The sequence below is a fragment of the Hipposideros armiger genome, unplaced genomic scaffold, assembly GCF_001890085.2.
Source record: "Hipposideros armiger isolate ML-2016 unplaced genomic scaffold, ASM189008v1 scaffold_348, whole genome shotgun sequence".
Classification (NCBI taxonomy): domain Eukaryota; kingdom Metazoa; phylum Chordata; class Mammalia; order Chiroptera; family Hipposideridae; genus Hipposideros; species Hipposideros armiger.
Window position 1 is genome coordinate 1570952 of NW_017731698.1, and position 24334 is coordinate 1595285.

Consider the following 24334-nt stretch of genomic DNA (forward strand, 5'->3'; position numbering starts at 1 on the left):
AAAGAAAAGCATAGGGGATATAGTCAATAATATGGTAATAACTATGTATAGTGCCAGGTGGGTTCTAGACTAGTCAGGGGGATCACTTATTCAATTGTATAAATGTCTAACCACTATGCTATACACCTAAAATTAATATAAACTAATATGGAATGTCAACTTTAAAAATTTAAAAAGAGGGGTAAAAGGTGAAGGGGAATAAGAAGTTCAAATTTCCAGGTATAAAACAGATAAGTCATGGGTTGTATGTAATGTACAACATAGTACAGTATCAGATGGTTGCTGGAATTATCATGGTGATGATTTCTCTAGGTATGTGAATGTTGAATAACTGTAGTATATACCTGAAACTAATATAAAATTGTATATTATCTATATTTTAATAAAAATTGTTTAAAAAATGAAATAAAATTTCACTCCCACCCCAGTCTCCCTTTGTCCATTAACATGTGTTTTTTTAATACCACATATAATATTTTTGGTTTGTTGACATATATGTTACATATATTTGAGGACGCAATTGTTTGTATATAAAATGGTATACTATATTTGAGGGCAACTATTGCTTGCACAGTACTGGTAACTAGGGAACAGAATAATTTGAAGGGCCAGTTAATTGTTTGCAAGAGAGAGTACAATAGGACAATCCAGTGGTCTAAACGTGTCAGGTTTGCAAGGAGCCAGGTTTTACATACTGGTCAGAATCTCAATGGTAAGGATAGAAAGACAGGTCAAAAAGAGCGAGTGAGGCAATACATTCATGGTGAATAGGAGCCAAGAAGCAGCTTGATGTGATTGGAGAGAGGACCTAATTTGAAGAAATGAGTGCATAGCTGGAAAGGGAGATGGAGGTGGGCTGCTGAGCGTCTCAAATGCTAGACAGAGGGACTTATGAGCATTCCAGTAGCAAACTGTCTTTAAGTTCTATATGTTCATCTGGCTTTAGTTTATGTCATATTGAACTTCTAACACTCTAGCCCATAGGAGAAGCCTTTTATTTAGACTGCTTAAATTCCAGTGATTTGCATTGGTGCTTTTTACGTTTAGTTAAGTGTTCATTCTAACAGTATAACAGTCCAGCCAGTAAAGACAGAAGCCAGGTTGAGCACCTCTGAGATAGAAAATAACAAAAACAGCTGGAAGAAAAACCATGGTGCCCTTGTCATGTTTGCTTTGGGACAGGCAATGCCATTCTGCAGTTTAAAAAGGGCCTTTTCAGTCATCTAAGGAGACTTAAACTTTACAAACATACTTCCACAAGTAACATTATTATCATAAAGAAAGCAGAGATTTCTCTTTTCAGTTGTAGGCCTCTGGTAGACTTGCTGCAGACTGTTCTTATCACTAGGGGATTATTTGTGACGACAGGAAAATGTGCACATCTGTATTTCCTTCCTCGACTCTCTCTTTTCCTTTGGGGGAGGAACTTCATCCTTTTCCTATATCTTTTAACGTCTTGAAAAATAAAAGTGTGTCAGAACTGATGTGCCGCAGGTGAAGTTTTCCAAACTTCAAAAGCTGGTGCCCTTGGGCACAGAGGGAACTGCCTGCTACCCACATGGTCCCAAGCCTGTCTCTGCCACCCTGGCCTCCTCCGAGCAGGCAGGTCCTGTGCAGTTCAGTGTGTTCTGAGGGCATTTGGGAGCTAAAACAGATGTCTTACCAGAAGTGTTTCTTCCTATTTGGAGGAAGAATAAGGGAACAGCGTAGGTTGTCGAACTGTATGTTTGGAGATGGAAGGATGTTGGAAGCTATTGCCAAATGATTTCTTTCCTCAAGCACCCGTCTACCGTGGGCTGGATCAGCTTTTAAGCCTGGCCTTGCAAATCAAGTTTCGACAACAACCACCCATCCTACTAAAAACCTGCTCTGTGTTTTGAATTCTCTTGAGTCTTTTGGTTATGCGCTGAAGCACTGTGAAATCAGAGCCAATATGTGTTGGGTGGAAGGGAGGGCAGTATTTTATATACATATAGATCTGTATTTATATATGTATGCCTATATATATAAAATGTATATACTATACATAAATATATACAACCACTTATATAGACACACATATATACATACATATTTATAATACATTGTATATATTATGTATTAGGTATATATTTGTATTATGTGTATATATATGTATATATACACACATATATATATTATATATTATGTGTATACGTATTTAAATGATTTTCCACAACCCTTTGGACTGTCCTGCAATTTTCCTCTTTCTCTTCTTGTGTTTCCATCAGCACCGGTTGTTTAAATGGGAATTCTCTATTGCCCTTGACAGGATGAGGGGCACAGATGACTGAGCTCTGGCTAGTCTCATGGTGGCAGGGCAAGAGACACTGTGACCTACAGGAAGCTTCCTCGCTGGAGAAACACAACAGAGTCCTGTCTGAAGTACTTCCGAAAGGGTGGGCTGGCTGCCCGCAAGGCCAGACATGGCGGCGTTGGCTTGGTCTGAGTTCATGGACAGTTTTCCCTGATTACCTAGGGAAATTCTGTTTCCAGTTCAATTTACTAAGTGAATTATACCCTCTCCCACAAAATAACATGAGGTGTTGGCGATGGGGATGTTATAATTTGCACCCCATTTATGTTCACGGGGTAGGAGGTGCCTCTTTTAATTGTCACACTATTGTGGGGACCACCCCGCCCCCCACCATGACTGGGTCTGGAGTTTTTAACTCTGAGTTGTCCACACTGAGCTTCCAGCAATTTGTCAATCACAGTTCAGTTTCCTTACCCTGGCACTGGTTCCCATGATGGTCCTGCTCCAGGGTCTCTGCTCCCATGAGCAATGACCCCTGTATCTGCCTCTCTGTCTCTCCGATGTTGCGGGCAGCAGTTTACCATTTGTCTTTCCTTTTCTTATGATCCAGGAAGAATTGCTGATTTTGCAGGCTTTTTAGCATTTTATTTGTTGTTAGGGTGGAATGGTGACTTTCAAGCTTGTTACATGCAAAATTGAAAATGGGAAGTCTTACTTCTAAACACCTTAATGTTGACTTTTTCAGTTCATGGTAGCAGGCTGAAGGGAGACGAGGTTAAACTCAAAGTAAACATATTTCTTTGATTAAAGGTTTGCCAGGGAAGTTATGTATGGATGATGGAGAGGGGGCAGTGGAAATTGTTAGCTAAATGAAGCTTTTGGGTTTCTATGTAGATTATAAGTTGCTAAATACATAGATAGCTGAGAGTTGCCTGAACTTCATATCTGACTCCAGTTGTAGATTTGCTACTTGGAGGTGAGTGAAATGGGCAATGGGAAGGACCCATGAAAGAATTGAGAGAAGTCAACTTTTGCTATTTCCATTAACTAAGGTTTTTTTCCCCTTCATAGCTGAATGCTTAGGAGTTGGACAATTCTCCCTGATAATGAATGTTTTCCCTACAGCTGGTTACATCCTTCCAGCATGTGTTGGCTTGTGCTTGCTGGTGATGTCAGAGTTGAGGAAAGGCCATTAGTTGTATGAGTTGAAGACCACAGATGTTCCCCGTTGTCCCTGTCATATTTTCAGATGTGAATTTCAGTGTTTTGGGAGTCTGGTAGGAAGTTCAAGGAAATAATTCTGGGATAAAAGAAGTCTTAAACAATGCCCATTGCAAACACAAGGACACTGTAAATAAACCAACTCTCCCGTTTACCACCCTTTCAGACATAAATACATCTTTTCCTCTTCTGGATTTTATTAATTCCCTCTTAAAGGAATTGTAGCCTGTAGCATCCCTGGCAAACTTAGTTTATCTCCAGTCTTCATCTCATCTTTCCTCAGTCACCTGGTCTTCCTATTGATCTTTTAGGATGTACACCCCTTCCTGCAATTGCTTGAGGAATAGAGATAAAGCTTTTTAAAGCCACACTTGAGGCAAAGGTGGACAAGTACTGTAACTATCCACTGTGACAGTGGTTCTCAAAGGCAGGGATGGGTTGTTCTCAATCCTTTCATAGTTGATGAGGGTCCTTCAGATGATACCCAGGTTTGTTTTGTACTATTTGTGTGTGTTATAGTATACTTCACAGAATACATAGAAGCCATTGAAGAGAAACTCACCCAAGCTCCTCTACCAAACATATTAACCCACCTGCATCAGTACCCATCCTTCCCAGTCATTAAAGCAAAGCAGTATTTCTTTGAGCTTTGTTCCTGGAGTGCTTGCCTCAGAATCATCTGGCCTGAGAGCCAAGAAAGGCTAGACCTATTGATTCAGAAACCCAGGGGGTAGATAAGGCATGCAATCTGAATTTTAATGAGCACACTTTTTGATTCTCACGTGCCCTGGTATTTTAGAGCTACCATCTTAATGTATTAATTACACTTTCTCTAATGTATTTATCCCCTTCTCTATAAGAGATAGAGGCAGAATTCCTTATTATTATAGTTAAGATCAAGGACCCTGGAGCTCTGACATTTACTAGCTGGGCAGTTACTTAAACTTTGTGCTTGCACTCATCTGTAAAATGAGAAGAATAAGAGTACCTTGTCCCCAGAGGCTTACAAGAAAGATTAAATGAGCAAATATATGTAAAACATTGTTTTGCATATGATCAATGAGATACGTGTTGGCTTTTAATATTACTAAATTCTTTCTATCAACACTGAAATATGTGCAAGAGTCTCCTTTTTAAAAACCCTCCATAGAGCCTTTATCTCTCTCTTTCTGTAGTCACAATTATACCCCCTTCCCTTTTTATTATTTCCTCCAAAGGGGCCTGTTCCTTTTCCCCCACAAGGCTTTAGTACAAAATGAAATGATTTTCTCAACACCACCTTTTAATCTAGTTATTTTCTACTAATTCTTCCATTGTCAACTCACTGGTCCCTTTTGTAGGGAACCCTCAGACTAAGCGAATGCCCCTATTATATGCTGTAAAATCCTATAGAACTTGTATCACAGTTGTAACTTTGCATCTCTGTGTACAAATATTTGATTAATGCCTAGCCCCTCCACTATACTGAATGCTCCAGAAAGACTGGGACTCTGCTGACTTTGGCCCACAAATATTTCCCCAATGCTGAGCACTGAGCTTGGTCCAGAGCAGGTTCTCACAAATCCCTGTTGCATGAATGATGCACAGATATGAATATACATGAAAATCCTCAGGAGAGACCCAAGGCATGGCTGCTGGACAACTTCAGCATTGTTTAAGGAAGCCAGCTTTGAAGTAAGATGGACCTGAGGACACATCTTCACTCTGCCATGTGCTAGCTATGCAATCTTGGTCTAGATTCTTAACTTTCCAAGGGGCTCCGTTTCCTCATCTGTAATATAGCCAACCACTGTAGGGAAGTACAGTATCTATTTACCATGTAGAATTGTTATGGGGATTGAAGATGTAATGTATGCAAAGGGCTTAGCACAGTGCCTGGGCCAAAGCAAATGCCCAGTAAATATTCATTATGATGCTGATGATGACCTTCCTCCTGTTAACAAAGCTCCCCAGAGGACCCCAATCTTCTCAGGGGCTAATTTCAACAGCGCAGTCCCTAAGTGATCCATTGCTCATTTCCCACCTCATCTTTACTTACAGCAAGGAGAGTGAGATGCCTCAGATGTCTCCTGCACACACTGATCAGAGTTTGCTTTACCCTCTTGGCCACCCTTGATATCTGCCAAGCCGCTTAGCTTGCCTGCTGTTTTCCTTTCTGCTGCTAGTACAAAAGTATGCACCTCTGTGCACTTTCCTCCATTGCCATGGCCTTTGCCTGAGCTACTCTGTCATCCTCAGGGCTGCCCCTGCCAGTTCCTTTCCCCAGAGGGGTTGGGAGCTCTCTTTTTTTTACTGCTTTTGGTGGAATGGAAAATAATTAAGGCTGACGCCCTCAGGATGAGCAAATGAATGATCTGTGAGGCACAGCTTTTCTAATGCATCCCTTGCACTTTGTGGTTCCTTCTCCAGGGCACACATGGGAGGGCAGAGCAAGCCATGTCATGATCTTCCCAGAGATTCTAGAGGATGGTTCCCTCACCCTGCATCAGTAAGGCTGGGGGCAGTGAGAGTGACAGGAAGGAGCAGTCAACCCCAGGAGGCATGTAGCAACTCTTGTGCAAGCTTCCTTTCACTTTTAAAACATGTACTTTTTCTCTCCCCCAACTCCTAGGCCAGCTTTTTCTCATAAGGAAAATCCTCTTTCCTCTTACAAAGTAGCCTTGCCCTGGTCCAGAAGCATTTTCACATCACCCAAGGCCACCCAAGAGATGCCTTGAGCAGATTTACATGGCTGAGCTGTCCCCAATTTATACAATAAATGTCCCCACAAAAATACAATATTTTTATGCTATAATTTGGCCACAATCAGCAATAGCACCCTTCTTTCTATTCATTTGGTAAGGTTTCTTTTGCAGTAGCAATGGGCGTAGGTAGGGCAGGTAGACTACATGATTTTATGCCTCCCTGAAGTGGCCTTGGAAAAGTTTGAAAACCATAGTTTGAGAAACACACCAAGAAGGAAAATGCACTCTTGCCAGACTTCCTGTGAGGAATAAATGGAAATGCAAGCAGTCAAATGACCAGTGTTCTTAACTAAGCTTTGTTAATCTTTTCCCGAGGTAAAGTGCGTACATTTATTTTTTATGTGATGCTTTCCTGATTTTTCTTTCAAGGACAAAAGATTTGTAGCCCGAGCAGCTGGATCACTTCCTCCCACTATTTCGTCCTTGGAGATGTTTGGCCCATTAAAGGGAGCCCACGGATTCCATTTCAACAGATGCATCTCACATTTATTCAGGATATAAGTGATAGAGTGACTCATTGTACTGCTAATACAATTACAGTCTTTGTTGTTTAAGAATCATATCTTGATTCCATATAGGCAAAGAGATTCATTATTATACTCTGTTGTAAGGAAGGACTAAAAGGGCAATCTATGTGTAACAACATCAGAAAAACTGCAATGTTCCTACTTGGGAATAAAATGCACAGTTGGTCATTTGACTCATAGCTTTAGGTGAGCACACGTAGAATGTGGGCTTTCTCTTATTTAATAAAAAAGTCATGGATTCCTAGGTTTGTAACATTGGAAAACCTATCATGAAGTACCATGGGTAGCTGGCTCTTGGGAAATAAAAATAGAGGGAAAGAAATCTTATACATTTCCCTTTATGTTTTGCACGAATTCTATCTCTATGTGAGTAAAAGGTCCTGGCAAGTATGGTATCTTAATTTTACTTGTGATCACTTTTGGACCAAGGCATACATAAATTTAAATTCTCCAAAGAAAAATTATTAAAGGATTTTATTACTAAGCTATTCATACTTCTCCTTGAAAAAAAAAAAGTCTGACCTCCCCCCAACTGTTTTTTTATTACTTTCAGCTCCCAGTTTCTGTAGGGGTTCCTGAGATAGCTTGAAGAGTGAGTAGGCTGGAATGAGGTAGCCGTTTGTTTTTCCTCAAACTCCTTCCCTGGGGCCCACACATGCACTCAGCACTCAGATGGTGATAGGAAAGAAGGTAACCACCTCGTGGGGGTCTTCCACTGATGCACAGGAAGAGTATCATTGCAATTGTTCTCTAAGGTCTGAATTTAAAATAATTTAAGAAGTTGTGGGTTTTAATTCCAACTCAGCCACTTACTAGTTACATGATCCAGACCAAATTATTCTAACTCTTAGTGAGAGAGAGTTTCCACAAAATGGAGATATAATAGTGCCCACCTCGTAGAATTATCAAAGGATTCTGAATGCTGTTACTAACTGGCACGTACTTAGTATGCACTAAATGTTACCTATTCTTCTTCTTCTTATACTATCAGGTCTGATTTGTAGTGAAATGCATGAGAGTTATAGACTATTTGGGAGCCAACCCCAGTTAACTGAGTGAGAAAGGAGGGGCAGATATAGTTTTTCACAAATGGCCTATTCTTACATTACTGGTGGTCCAGTGACCTCAAACTTGAGCAACTAGATTCCAATCATAGGACTGGTTTCATTTAAGGTCATATTGATCATGATTTCATTTAACAATGAGCAGAGCCATAAGTAAAAGAAATTAAGAGGAAGTAAGGGAATTTTTGACTTGAGAGGGGCAAAATGTTGATATTTTGTGTTCAAGAAGCAATGTTGGGTAACAGAGAGCCACACACTTTGGAGTAAGAGAGACCTGGATTCAAATTCCAACTCCAAGAGCTACTATTGTTATGTAAATTTGGAGAACATGTTTCCATTTTTTTCTTTTCTGTAATATGTGGTTAAACATACTTACTTTGGACCATCGGAAAGATTGAGAGGATAGTCCATTTTAAAGTAGATTAATTACTTTAAAATAAGTAACTACTGTAACTAATATCCTGCTTGGCATATAGTAATTTCTCAAAAAATTGTTGGTGCCCTTTTTCTCCCCTGTTGTCTCCCCTTTAACAATGATTTGATTTGATATGATTTGATACTAATTCTAAATGTAGCTCATACCCTATTCCAAAGAGTGTTTTCTCTGCTGGACCGTGATATGGTTTCGTCACTTCCTAAGGAGCCTCTCTCCTTGTTGGCGTTATCTGCTCAAGCTTGGCACAGCCCATCTCAATCGAGTGTTAGAGGAAGGCACATCATTGTCTCAGAAGAATTTCTGATGGATGACATATAATTCTTCCTAGAATTGCATTGGTTGGGGTTGTCTCTTCAGTCACACCATGGAGATGTGCTTGGATGTATTTCCGGTGATGGCCACCTCAGATTCTTTTTGAAAGCAATGAAGCATAAATCATGAATTAATAATATACTCTGATGGTGAGGCTGTTTGTGCATCTGTCGCCACAGCCGTGACTGAGAGTAGTTAGATCCAAAAAAGAAAAAGTAAACTTTGGCTGGTTCTTCTTTCCCCTCAGTCAGATGTGCAGGTGATTTTATATGTTTTAGAGCAGAGGTCGACAAATTACAGTCTGCAGGCCTGGTGCCTGCTTTTAAAATAAAAGCTTATTGGCACACAGCCACACACATTCATTGATGTCTTGTCCCTAGCTGCTTTCAGGCTACAATGGTAGAGCTGTGCAGTTGTGACAGGCTACCAGATGGCCCTCGAAGCCAAAAGTATTTACTATCTGGCCTTTTACAAGAAAAGTTTGCTGACCCCTGTTGTGAAGAATTTGAAAAATATCTACGTGTTGACCAATGCTTGGGCTCCCTGTAGATGGAGCCTGAGGTGTAGGGTGAATGGTTTCTAGAATAGCACACAGTAGACCTGTGACAAATGTCAGCTGAATTAAATATCTACAAAGCATTAGTATTGAAAACTGTGATTAGCAATTCTTAGCATAACATGACATACATTTTTGCTTTTCTCTGCTTGTTTAATTTATTTGCACTGATCACAGAAGAGAGATTTTTATTGTTAAAGACTGGTTTGTTATTGCCTTCATAAATCTAGCTGTGGAGAAGGAGGGATGGAAACTTCATAATTAGACATGACCGAGCTGCACCCAAACAGTCATGTGAATTCCAATGGTGTTAGGACATTCTGAAGCCTTTTTCATGAATGGAAGGCCATTCTTTATTTTTCCTGCTAGTTAAACTTCAACACAAAGCCTTCCTGCCCTTCATTTATCCAAACATCTCATTTTCCCCAGGATTAGCATGACTCTACCCAGTCCTTCTGCCGTAATGTTGTGGCAAAGAAATGGAAAAACGATTCAAGTTGAAAAATTATCCCAACTGGTATAATTTAGTTAGGTCAGTGCACTTAAAATGTCATACATTTGTAGCTCCCATTGAATGACTTTATTTATACAGAAGGAGCTCTAGTTCCTGTCTAATGGAGCTTCCGTGGCTAGCTCTACCCAGCCAGAGCTGTCTGTGTGACTCTTTGTGTGCAGTTGAACTCTAGACCTTCTCCTGAGCCTGGGAGTGTGGGAACCGGTACCTGGCCAGAGCTAAGCCTAGACCACCCACTCATTTCACACAGACCATTAAACGGTTATCATATGATGCTGTGTTACTCCTGCTGTTGACCTTGCCCTGAACGGCTGTGTGTCGAATTACTAATTATCCCTACAGCTTTACTACGTAAATGCCATTTAATTTCCACCTCCACTTTTGGAAGCCACACTGCTCAGGGAGTCCCACTGTGATATCTTCCGGAGCTAGCTGTTGCAGTGGGATGACATCTACTACTGGTGTAACCACTACCACCAAGAAATCTTGTGTCAAGTACACAACAATAGCTAGTGCCGCCAAAAAAAAAAAGTGCCACCCTCACCCCCATCTGCTGACACACACACACACACACACACACACACACACACACACACACACACACACACATTTATTGTGAAAGTTGCACTGCTCTCGACCATTCTCATGCTTCAGTTTCATTCCTGGTCGACGCTGGACACTTGCCGGTGCTGTATGGAAATAACAAACCACCATCTGGAGGTTTCATCATCTTACTCTGAGGCAGGAGGTTCTCTAAGGATTATGCTTTGCCTACTTGGAACAGAAACCCTGCTTTAGCTTCAGTGATTAGGAAATGTTGGAAGTGATTCCCCTCAGTCTAGACCCCAAACCAAAGACTAGCCCAAACAGACAGGAATTCCCGTGAAAACCCTCTGGACTGCAAGGCATAGTTTACCATATGTTGCTGTCATATTTTTGCTAAGATATTGCTTGTAACATTTCCCAAATAGTTTAATTTAAAATGACCCATTCATCTGAGATCACAAAATGCTAAAAACATGATCATACTTGAAAAAGATAGCTCTGGAAAAGAATAGGTCAGATGGGAGTAGATGATGGTGGTTTGGTGGAAGAACAATTAGGAGGCTGATAATCATTATTTTGAAGCATAGGATCCCTTCCATGGTAAAATCATTTGTAGTCATCAGAAAATAATGAACTATGGGGACCACTCACATGAGGCTCATTTCAAAGGGTTTTGACTTTAAAATAAGAATCCAGGTTTAATTGATTCTTTTAGCAATCAAAATTAAAATCAAGACAAGAGTCTTTACCTAAGTAATGTTTGTTGTTTTACTGTATGTTTAAATTAACCATTTATTTGTGAATTTCCCAGTTGCCTTTCAAATAGCTGACATATATTTACCAAACCAAGAAATAAGCAAAAAAAAAAGTTTGCTTTTATTCATTTCTTATTTAAACATTTGTTGGGCATGTGCCACATACCAGACACCATGTTAAGGTGTTAGGAATACAACAGTGAGAAAGAATACATTCAGTTCGTACCTCATAAAGTTATGGTGCCTCAGAGATGTAAGTTAAATTAGAGTAGATGCAAATTCACTCATCTAACAAATAACTTTACAGATGATTGTTTAGTGACATCGTTTACTCTACCTTAAGACTGTAATTTCTCTACCTGATTACAAGTCAGCATCATTTTTTCCTATCAATTTCCTTTTGAATTAGGACAATCACTGCTCTTTTGGAGAAAATGGAAAACTTTGAAATATTTTCTCTGTGGAAATACATTTCCCATCATTAGTTTTTATTTCAAAACTTTTTTATTATCAGTCAGGTCATACTTTTTTCCAACCTACTTTCCTAGCCTTATCTTTTCATTATTCCTCCATCTGAATGCTCTAATAAAACAAAGCATCTTCTATTTTATTAAGATGCTTCACCTTTTTTCATATCTCTGTCTTTGCTTACCATGTCTCTTTTGCCAGAGATTCCGCTCCTCCAATAGCTCCACCTTCCTAATCTTACTCATGTTCCAAGTGTCAGCTTCAATGACATCTCTTCTATAAAGATGTGCCCACAGAAAGGAGAGTTAAGCGCTCTGTTTGCCTCTAAACAACTACGGCACTTTTTAATTCTTTTTTGATTCGAGGCAATAATTTGGAGAAGACTACAATATTTTGTATATTTCTCTTCTTTTCTATTGAAGTGTCAGCTTACAGAGAGCAGAAAGAATGTCTTACTTTTATTACATTGATAATTTTATTTACATATGTAAATAATTATGTATTACATCATAAAGTTATAGTAATATATAACATGATATAACAATTTATATAATTATAGTAATATAGATGGTATTTTTATTTATAATAAATAACATTTATTACATCAGTAGCCCATGAAGACATGGCACAAATACTTCTTGAGAACTTCCTGTGTGTCAGGTGTTGTGCAAGACTCTGGGGATATAGACATGCTCACCCCCCCCCATCCTTATGGTGGGCATGAAACACCTGGATGCCTGGTTGTTATAAAGTGATATTTGTGAAATAACAAATAATTCTCAAGTACCCTTCAAATTTGGACCAAGTCTTGCCCTGTAATGATGGATAGGAGCCTCCAGAGGCCATGGGAAGCCAATTTAATGTAGGTGTTTACCTGCCCTGACAGTGCTTATTTTAGGTGGCATCTGACTCCTTACATACCTTGGATCATGAAAAATGTGGTGAACTCAACACTGGAACACCAAGAGAGAATAGGTGGACAACACTTCAAATTAGTAGCTGCGTTTGTAAATAATTAGGCCCAGGGGTGTAGTGTCTCCTAGTTCCCAGGCTGCCTGGCTGCCTTCTTCAAGTAGAGAGGCAAAATAGGAAAAGTATAGCTCGCTTTGGTCTTAGACCTGCTTTTGGTGTTAGATACAGCTTCACCCATCACTAGATGGGATACATTGGCGGCGGCGGNGTCAGGGATGTGTGTCAACTTCATCTGTAAAATAAGAATAGTAACACCCTCCACTGTGAAGATCAATAACACATGTAAAGTCTAGAACAAGGTCCATAAACTATGGCCCGAAGGCCAATTTGTCATGCTGTTTGTTTTGTAAATAAAGTTTTACTGGGACCCAGGGACACTCATTCACTATATATTGCCTACATGTCTGCATTACATCAGCAGAATGAGGAGTCACAATTAAAACAGTATGGCTCACAAAGTCTGATGTATTTACTATCTGGACCTTCACATAAGACAAAGTTTGCTGACCACTGGACTGCAATATGGCTCTTAACCTGGAAGATATTCAATAAATACTATCACAATTATTCTCTTTTTCAACAGACCTAGCATGGAGTAAGAGTGGAGAAGTAGGGATGGAGAAGGATTGGCAGGACAGGGACTAGGGTGACTAATTGTCTCCTCCCATTTAATGGAAACTCAAACTGGAATTGAACCTGAGTCTATTACTGAAACCTACGATAGATCTGAGGAAGTAAAATTTCATTTTTTCCTAATTGAAAACTGCCACGGGCCCAAAAGCTTTTTTTTTTTTTTCCTCCTGGAAAGCACTATGAGTCACCATTAAAGTTAATAGTTGATTCTTGATAATGGTTGTTGTTGGCAGGGACCATGAAAATATTCTGTCAGAGCACAGCATGGCCATTCGAGGCAGTTTTCCTTGTGTTGGTATTGATTTCAATTAAAACAAGTTATCTGAATCACTGGGCTTCCTGTTGGCTGTACTCATTGCCTAGTGATGCAAATGGAAAGCCTGTTTTAAACCTACAATATCTGGTTACTTACAACAAGGGCCAGGCAGCTGGGGTATAAACAAAACCCAAGCACCGATCAATGTAGAAGGAAATGATCTTCATTTGCCCTGCATGATGTCATCCATCTTGGGCCTCACAGTTTTCTAACAATTATTGACTGTGAGGGCAGGAAGATCTTATGAATTCATCTTTTTTCTTATCAAGGCAGGTAGTCAAGCATATCCCAAAACATTTGATTTGGTTCAATTCCTTGTGTATATATGTTTTCTTTTTTCTCCATTATGTCAGCCTCTGTGGGAGGAGTTTGTGTGTTTGCACAAAGCACAGCATGTTGATGCTCTGTGTCTCTGTGTTTATTCCTTGGGTGAGCATTTGAATGGCTTTTCTCCCTTACACGTTAGCTTATAAGTAGTCCAATCCTTAGTGTCATATAATGATTCAGCAATTTGCATCAGAATGGTGCTTTATAATAGCAAAACAAATCTTTGTCATTTTCAAAGTTACATGTCACATGAGGCCAAATGTATAGAACATATAATTCGTGATTTTTGTGAATTCACATATTTGCATCACTGGCCTTAAGGCTTGTGTGCTGGATCAAGTCACCTCGCTAGAGAGTGAGCCTAAGGCTCTGTGGTATAGGTTGGCTAGTTTTTTCCCAGACTGCCTTCCTTTTGGTACAGGGCTAGACTATATTTCCCAGCATCCTTTGCAGTTGGATGAAGCCTTGTGTCTGAGTTGTGGTCAGTGAACATGCTGGAAGTGATGTACACCTTTTCCAAGTCCATGCCATAAAAACCTTCCTAACTAGGATCCTCTAACCTCTATCTCTGTCTCACAGTTGCATGGAGAAAATTCCAAGGATGTACAAGAGGAAGAAGTGGCAAGATAGAAGGAGTCTGGGTTCCTAAATGAATATGTGGAACAGAACTCCTAACACCACTCCCTTGCCACCACCTACCTTATTAAACTATGATGGGCTCCTTGTCCCACTCATCACCACCAACCCCCACTGGACAGTGATGAGAACAAGCAATAAACATTTATTGTGTTAAGTCACTGAGTTTTGGGGGTGTTTATTATTACAGCCTAGCCTGACTAATTTACTGGCTGTCATTCTTCTATGTAGCGTTACTATTTTTTATTCATATCTTCACAAATGCAATAATTTTCATGGCCTTATACTTCACTGTATTTTATGGACTAGATGATATGCTATAAAGGTGTTTGGACATGTGAGAATTTGTGAAGATGTGTGGACATATTCATTGAGAATATAAAGGCCCTTATGCAGTTTTTTTTCCCCCTCCACATCATTTCTATGTTAGAGAGCACATGTTCAGTGTTAAAGTAACAATGAGGGCTGGATGTCTTAGTTCCATTTTACAAGCAGCATATTTTATTCTGTGTGTAGAAAACCCTGTTTTCTCTGGGTGGGTCCATTACCCTGTATTAACTGAGCCAACTGTATATGAAATATCAAACTTAATTATTGGGCAGAAGATGACAAATTATATTTTGGTTTTGTTTTGGACTGAACCTTTGTAGTTAAGGGGGGAAGTGAGTATGACATTAAGGAGGGAAGTATGAGGCAGTTATTTTGCAAAAACTTTGCCAGCACTGTATGGTTTCCCTCTGCCACTGGCTGGCATGATCCAGATGATGCATCTTTAGTTCAGTCACAGAACGAGGAGCTTGCAGAGCATAGCCTCAGACCTATGATGGTCGGAACATGAGCTAAGGACAAACTGCTATCGTTAAAACTATTGGGCCAGCCAAGTGGCTCAGTTGTTTAGAGCAAGAGCTCTGAGCAACTGGGTTGCTGGTTCGATTCCCATATGGGCCAGTGAGCTGCGCCCAAGCTGCGCCCGAGCTGAGCTGCCGCTGAGCTGCCAACAGGCAGCCAGATGGCTCAGCTGGCGAGCACATGCTCTTAACAACAAGGTTGCCATTTCGATTCCCGCATGAGATGGTGAGATGTGCCCCTGTTCCCCCACCACTAGATTGAAGGACAGCAACTTGACTTGGAGATAATGGGTCCTGGAAAAACACAATGGTCCCCTTACCCAATTCCCCAACACTATTCCCTTCCCCAATTCTCCAATAAAATCTTTAAAACAACAACAACAACAAAAAAAAAACTATGAAGATTTGAGGGACATTTGTTTCTGCCAGGTTGCCCCAGCTGACCGATCATTAGGGGCTCAGAGAGTTTAGCTAACTTGCTTAAGATCACAAGGCTACTAAGCTGTGGAGACAGAATTTCAATTCAGTGAGTCTCATTCTGGAACATATGCTTATAACTATTTTGTGTAGGAGAAAGAATTTCCTGGACTTTATGTGTAGGATAGACTGGAATAGGGAGAAACTGGAGGAGAGATTAGAGACAAGGATACAACTTAGGAATACTTTAGATATGAGGTTATGAGAATCTGGAAGAGGATACTTATGTAAGAACTATGCCTTATGTAGAGTAGGTACCTCATACATTACACTTGGAAAGGTGAATGAATGAATTTTTCTGACTATAGGTGACAGTAAGTGGTGCTGTCACCACCACATTCTGGGTAGTCATTTTCTTCACTGGGAAGTCTTTCTTGACAAAAATTCTTTGCTTTGCCCCGACATCATTGCTGGCAGAGTCCTGAGTCACAGATAGCTTCCCTGAGGCTAAACCCCACCCCCACCCCACTAGGAATGGCTCAGCTTGCTCTATCTGAACAGATGGAGGGCACCCTGCCCTCTTGCTAGATCCCCAGTCAGCATTGCCAGAGGTCTTTATCGGCAGGAGAGGGACTAGGGTGGCTAATTTTCCCATCCTCTCCTTTGTGGGTTCAGCACTACCAACTGAACTTTAATTCACTCTTCCTTCATGCTACTGATAATGTCCCAGCAGGAAATCCTCTTCGTGTTATTTTTTTTTCCTTGCCCTTACCCTCATCCTTTTTTGCATTTGGTACTAAGGATAGCATAGGTGGTTATTAAAAGATAAAGGAAGTCTCTCTTCGGTTTTACAAATGCAATTATTGCCTGATTGGTGTCATTTAGAACCTGAAAATACAAACCCACATTCCCAATCTATACTTCCTGCTGCCTAAGTTCCTCATGCTAGAAAAAGAGCCTGCAAACTTAATAACCACGATTGTTCTAAGTGGGTCTAAGCAAGTCCCATATGTCACTGGCAGTTAGAAAACATAGGGGAAATGGAGAAGAACAAAAGGAGGAAAAAATGATAGGACAAAAGGAATGGGGGTGAGGATAAAAAGAGAAAAGTGGTAAGAAAATACGTCAACCTTACCTTGTGCTAAAAGCATGTATTCTTATCTTCAAGATGTCTACTTAATACCATTTTTTTTTCTTATGGTAGAAGTTGATCCCACTTTCTGTGGATAAAATTGCTATGATATTCTGGAATGCAATTTTCACAGGAATGAATAATTGCGTAAAATATCTGACACAGGCATGTATAACCAAAATAAAAAAAATTAAGGATGGTTTAATGTGAAAAATCTATGTCTGTTAGGTATTATGCCTCTCATAATGTGGTCATCTTGTAAATTACAATAATTGATCTGGAAAGAATATTCAGAAAGGCTGAGTGAAGTCTATGAAATCACAAAGAGTGTTACTTAATAATGAACAATAGCTCAGTTCCAAAGATGTCTTTTGAGCAGCTACTAGCTTTCAGCCCATGCACTAAGCCCGGGAAATACACAGATGACAGTAACAGTCCTGCAGTGAACTGGAGACTCAGGCAGTCATTTGGGTAGAACAGAGGTGGAGGTGGGAATGCAGGAGGGCTTCCTGAATGATGGGAAAGATTTAGTGAGTCTTGAGTGAGTAGAATTTGGTCTTGAGAAGAAAACATTGCAGTCAAAGGAAAGGAAAAGCCTCTGAAGAACTATGGGTTGTTCGGAAATGTTAGTGCTTAAAACGTGAAGGAGAGAGTGATGGGTAATGAGTACAGAGAAGTAAGTAGGAACCACTTGCTACTGTTACATGGCAATCAGGGCATTTAAGGATTACATTATTCCATAGAAAGTCCACGTTCAAGAATATTTCAGAGAAACCATAAAAGGTTCATGATAAATTATCAACACGTGGGAGAGTATGTTTGATGCCACTCTTGGCATACGGTATTTTTTTTTATTTTCTGACATATAAATGATACGAGTCTTGTTCATTTAAATATTTACTATGTGTGCACTATTTGCACATTAGAAAATACAAGAGAATTATCAGAGTAGTGTATATTTAAATATTAAATTCAGGGCATAGAAACAATTTCCTATGGATTCAAAAGAAGGAGAAAGCCTTTGTAGGTTAAAGGACATTTCTTCCTCCCTGTTGTTCTTCCTCCCTTTTTATTATTCCTTCTCCTTTCTTCCCTTTCACAATTATGTACCAGTCTCTGTGTGCCAGGATATATGCCAAGAACTGGGAATATATTTGTGGTTAACAAAATAGACAGCTGCCAAACATAATTATAATAGTAATAAGTATTCTCAAGATAAGCACGCTCCATAAAAGGCAGGGCATAAACCAAGCTGAATGGCATGAGGGAGGTCTTCCTGAAGAGTTTGTTAAAGCCGCACTCGAAGCATGATGAGAAGACAGAGTGTATTCCTGATGGAGGAGTAGGTGTGGACAGATGGTAAGCAGAGGGGAAGACATGTGAGCCTTGCTAAACGATGTGACAAAAGACAAAGACAAATAATAATAATAATAATAATAATAATAATAATAATAATAATAATAATAAAAAGATAAACTCCCAAAGCACAACACAGTGGATTCTCTAGAACATGAGAGCATTAGTTGATAATCATTTTTCTTCTTCAATTGATTTGTATGAAAACCTTTTCTGACATCATGAAAACTCATCCTTTTTCATCCTACATTTTATTTCAGTGATTTCAATAGGATCTACAGGGTCTTTTTTTCTTTTCTTTTCTTACTTCCTTTTATTAGGTAATTAGTTTGGACCCCACTTATTTGGAACTTACTTTGACACAATTTAGACTCAAACAGATCGCAGTATACTTGGCAAGAAACACAGCTGCATTTATTTCCGTTGATTCTATCACTTATCTTTTTTTTTTTAAGATCTTATTGGGGATTTGGGGGAGGGGAACAGCATTGGGGAATCGGGGAAGGGAAACAGACAAGTTGTTGTCCTTTTGTTCTTCAGTCTAGTTGTGGAGGCTATAGCTTCACTGGCCCATGTTGGTATTATCATTGCGCCCTTTCCGGGTGAGGCAGATGGGTCGCCGGCCACTGGACGGCCATTCACAGCGGCTCTTGGCAGCTCACACCGGCTGCCAGGCACTTCACGGTAGCTTACGGCAGCCCATTGCAGCCTACGCCATCACAGGCGACTCACAGCAGCCCAGCTCCAGGTTGAGCTGTTGTTCACCTTCTTAGCTATAGAGGGTGCAGCGTCACTTGCCCTCATGTGGGATTGGAGCTGGGGCCCCGCTGTTCAGACCTGGTGTTCCAAGCCAGTTCTTAACCAACGTGCCATTCGGCCAGAGCCTTTTATCTTTTAATTAACATATATCTCACATTGAATTAGGGAGGCTGCACTCCTGCTCCTGAAACAACTTTGGCCTTTTTAATATGGTGATTTCCATGGCAACACTTTCCAATCAGCAGTGCTAGTGTGGCTATAAGACTGTCTGTTACTGGCTTCATTGGTTAGTTGGGGCCAAGGATTTGGACATAACCTTGTTACTACTGCTGGCAGCCATCCAGGCACAAAATACCTCCGTGCTGATGTTTCTCCCCTGCTATATTTAGCAGAAGGGCTTACTGAACTTCCTCCAGGGCTGGCTAGCCAATATGCAGGAAGCAACAGGATAGGTCTGGGGTGAACCACAAAGGCTATTCTAAGGCGGCAGGACTCTTCCTTGCTTCCCCTTGCCAAAACACAAGAAACAGCTTTGTTGGGGAAAAAAATCACAAAGCCAAGCTGACTAATTCCGAATTCAGAAGCCTCAAGCAGGCGCTCAGGACTGCTCCGGAATCCTAATTCAATTTCTTCGTCTGTGCCAGATGACTGTACCATATCGTCTCCTTTTGCCTCAAACCTCCCACACACCCTCCTCCTCCTGATGACCCAGACTCATACTTCATTGAGAAAATAGAAGTCACTGGAAATGAATTCACTCATCTTCCCACCGCAAAGCCTGCCAACTTCGTGCTTGTGCATCCAAATTCTCCTTCGTCCACAAGGAAGAAAGTGTGCCTCTTCCTCCAAGACGGGATGTTTCTCCAACTTTGCTCTGGATCCCATTACCTCTTGGGTTATCAAAGACTTTGCTCCTTGAGTTATTCATGTTTCCCCCCCAGTATAACATGTCGCTGTTCATTTAATCATTTCCATCAGCACACAAACATGCTCCGGTATTTCCCATCTTTTAAGACTTTTTTTACGTAACCATACGCACTGTGTCAGTTCCTGCTCTATTTTTCTGTTCTCCATTATAACCAAATTCCTGAGTGTCCAAACAAACCGCTTCTAACTCCTCAGCTTTCTGCCACTGTTCAACCCAGGCCAATGGGCTTCTGCACCTGTGCTGCCTTGGAACCCTCTTTGGTAAGGTCAGCAGCGACCTTCAGGATGCCAAATCCAAAGGACTTCTTCGCCACTCATCCTTCTTGGCTCCTTAGCAATATTTGTCAAAATTGGCATTCTACCTGTTTGAAGCAGGTAGAGTGGTGTTGGGGAGAAGCAAGACTTCTCAGAGGGTTCAGAGAATGAAGAGGAGCAGGAGCTGGTGGAAACCCGAGAGGCATCCCGCTCCATCTGAGCCTCCGCGGGGTTCAGCCGCTTCACCGTGCGGGGCCTGGAGACCATCCCTGGTCCAGATGCCAAAGTGCATGCGGCCTAATCTAGCCCGCCTCCCTGCAGGGATTCACGCACCGGTGCCGGAGGACTGAGAACCAGAGCTAGAAATTGAAAGCCACCTATCCTTTCACCCCAGTAAACCAGCTCTTCGCTTTGGAGCCACTGATTCCATCACCCCAATAAACGAGCTCTTCATAGCAAACAAAGAAACAAACAAACAAATCTCGATTTCCGGGATTATTTTCTTAATTTCCTTTCACTTCTCAATCTCCTTGGTTGGGTTCTGTTCTAAAATGCTGGCATTTCTCAGAGCTTGTCCTAGATCATTAGCTTGACTTTTGTCTAAATTCTCTCCTTATTTATATCATGTTTCCACTGTTAAATTTTATGCAAGTGCTGATATGTCCTCTGAACTCCTGGCAACCATCAGTATGTTCTCTCTTTCTATAGATGGCTTATTCTATATATTTCACATAAATGGAATCATACAGTGTGTGATCATTTGTGTCTGGCTTCTTCCACTTAGCATAATACTTGGAGGTTCATGTATGTTGTAGGATGTTTCAAAATTTCATTTTTTTTTACGACTAGATAGTATTCCATTGTCTGTATCTACCACAGTTAGCCCATTTCTCCACATAAATGCATTTCTCACAGCTCTGGAGACTGGAAGTGCGAGAGATCAGGGTGTCAGGGTGATTGGGTTCTGGTGAAGGCCTCCTCCTGGGATGCAGACGTGGAAAGGGGAATAGAGCTCTCTGGGGTCCCTTCTATAAGGGACTGATCCCATTCGTGAGAGCTCCACTCTCACGACCTAATTACTTTCCAAAAGGACCCACTACCTAATATCATCACACTGAGGTTCAGGATTTCAACAAATTTCAATTAGAATTTTGGGGAATACAAACATTCAGTCCATTGTATGTGTGTGTAACTATATATAATATATAATTGTGTTACATATGTAATTAACCTTTATTGAGTATTTACTATGTCTTAGTCACGGTTCTATGGGTTTCTGGTGAAATAATTCATTTAAACCTCAAAACAATGGAGTACATACTATGATTATTGTTCTTTGCGGATGAGGAAACAAAGTCTCTTGCTTATAGGTCACCCAGCTAACACATGATTGGACCAAGACTTGAACCTCAGTAATCTGTCTCACAAGTTCTGTCCTCTGGTTGTTATGCTATATTGTCTAAATCACATCATGGTTTTCTCCTTCTAAGAGCTGTTCCCTGGTTTCCTGTTTTACTAACAATGTGAGTCATGACCTAAAGGCCCTATCTGAGCTGGCCCTTTACTATTTTCCACCTTCATCTTGCCACTCTGATCATTACTCACTCTTCTTTAATAACTTCTTCCTTCAGGCCCTTTGTCACACTCGGTTCCCTCCTGCCTTCAGGTCTGTGCACACCCTCTTCCCTCAGTCTGAAACAGTTACACTTCTGTTCATCCTTCAGATCTCAGCTTAATGACAGCTCTTCTAGGTGCCTGTGGCTGCAGTGAGCACCTTTCCCTGTGATTCTGTCATCTCTCTTTTTTTCTTAAGTTCAAAGCTATTACTTCAATTTGTAATTATGTTCTTTTTCTTCTCCTTTCTTCTTTTTTAAAATTATTTTTATTTAGTTATTATTTTTATTTTTGGTTTGTTAAATCTGTAGAATATTAGCCACTCAGGTCAAGGACTATATTTATATTTATATGTTTGTCCTAGCCATAATTATAGGCCCTGAATTTTGAAATTTCTGGTGCAGGTTGGAGTAATGAATGAAGGACTCCAATTCTATACTTTATATAGGAAATAAATAAATAAATTTAACTCCCTAGAATTTCAGTTTGGTCTTTTTATAGCTCTGTGTATATCTCCTCTCTGCCTTCTTCCTTCTCCTCAGTGGAGAAAAGGAAAAAACTGCCCTTGTTCCAGATGTTGCTAAATAATTGTCAACTTTGTGGCCCGGGGGCAGGCATTGGTTGAATTCCTCACTTGATCTCAGAGAAGATTAAGCAGAACTTGTCCAAACAAAACACAATCTAGCAACATCTGGTCTCTGTGGTGTGGTTTGCAGTGCTTGCTGTTTGGGGCTCCTTGTTTCCCCTCCACATCTCTACTTCGAGTTATTAGAGCAGACACCTGGCACGTTGGTCAGGCAGTACAGCTTACCTTATAATCAGCCCATCATGGAGATGAAAATAATACCATGCCACAGTATGGCAATTGTAAGAATGCAGGAAGCAAGACAATGCCCAGCCTGTGACGACAACCCATATTCTGCCAACACTATAGAAAATGAGTCCGCAAATTGCCTACTCCATGCTCTCGCCCTTGTGAGGGCGTTCCCAAAGAAACACTCGCCTCTTAATTCTGAGAGAATGCCACTGGGGAGGTGAGGAGGCAAAGCTGTGAAGTATCCTAATGTGTAGCTTTCTGCTACAAATTTATCTTAAAATTGCACGGCTGTTTTCCTTTAAGAGAATCAGGAAGCTAGAGGGCTCAGAAATCATGACAGCTGTTATTCACTCACTGCTAAAGGGTTTACATGCAATTATAACCTTCCTGCAAAGTAGGGATTACCTTTTATTTCCTTGTGTCTGATGGGGAAACTGAAGTTTCAAGAATTTAGCCAACTTGTCTTCTGCCATTTAACTAGTAAGTGGGAAAGCTAGAATTCTAACCCATGTGTGGATGACTATAAAGCCATGGTGATACTTAGGTGCCACATTGCCTTCAAGATTAAGGATTGTTAATAACTTAAATTCCGTCTCTCTTTCTCTCTCTCTCTCTCTCTCTCTCTCTCATATATATATATTATATATTATATATATGTATATATATACACATATATATATATATAGTTATGTATATGTATATAAAGTTAAAACTCAAAACTGGATATATTGTGTTTCATTAGCAATAGTCCTTTGGGTCTTTAAAACATATTGGAGTTCTCAGTTAATAGTTTTAATTATGATATTAATAGCATGTATTTATTGAGGGCTTTGTCTGTCCCAGGTGCCATGCTATCTGTATTATCATCTTTACTTTAAAAAACTCTATGAGATAAATTCTCTGGTTATATTCATCCTATAGAAGAGAAAGCTGAGGTTAAAGAGGTTAATTAGTTCATCCAACTATAGCGTGGCAGAGGATGGAGAGTGGGACTCCCAAAACCATGCATGTAGCCACCATGTTAATGGGCCTTCCATGCATTAACTGTGATCATGCAGCTTTCCACCTGTTTCTAGAATTTGAGCAGATGCTATCTGTAGATTTTGGCAGAGTCAATACCGATGGTTCTGCAACTTCTTGTCACAATACCAAGAACTAATTATACCTCTTTCAAAGAGCCATTTCAATGGCAATGACACGTTGAAGGCCATGGGATTATGGATACTTTACCACAGTAACGGCCTTATGCACTGGGTGCGATGCATTGCACAAGGAGCAATTCACTGGCAAACGGAAAAGATATGGGAATTGTGGACCCTATTCTCAAGCAGTTTAGTAAGGAAATAGTGTAAATGTGAATAATTAAATACCAAGGACTTAATTTCAAAGGAATGCAGTACTGGTTCAATGTGTAAAAGTCTACTGAGTACAAGAAAAAATAATACCCTAAGGAGCTGGCACATAAGTTTTGATCAGGTGTCTGAAAATGGTAAGGTACAGATTATTATAGGCGGAAGAGAAGTTGGAGAGGAAGCCAGGTGTAAATATGAGCACAGATGCAGGATGTGGCAACTTGGTTGGCATGCGATAGGCATGACTAGAACCGGAATTTGTGATGGAGAGCCAGCAAAAGGAAGAGAGCAAGTTTTTGGACAAGCTGGCATGACCTCAGAATGCTCAGGGGGACTCTGTTCTTTCAGTGACCCCAGGGATATGATCTTGTTTGTCACTGTCTCTCTTTGTGTCACTCCTCAGACTTTCTGTATGTCCTCTAACATGACATTTTCTTTCTTTAGCCTCATATAACTGGCTTATATTTAACCTACATCCTTCATTGACAGTCACTAAATAATTATCTTCTAGGTATACCTTCCCATGTTCAAAGGAGACTATGCATAAAAATTGCA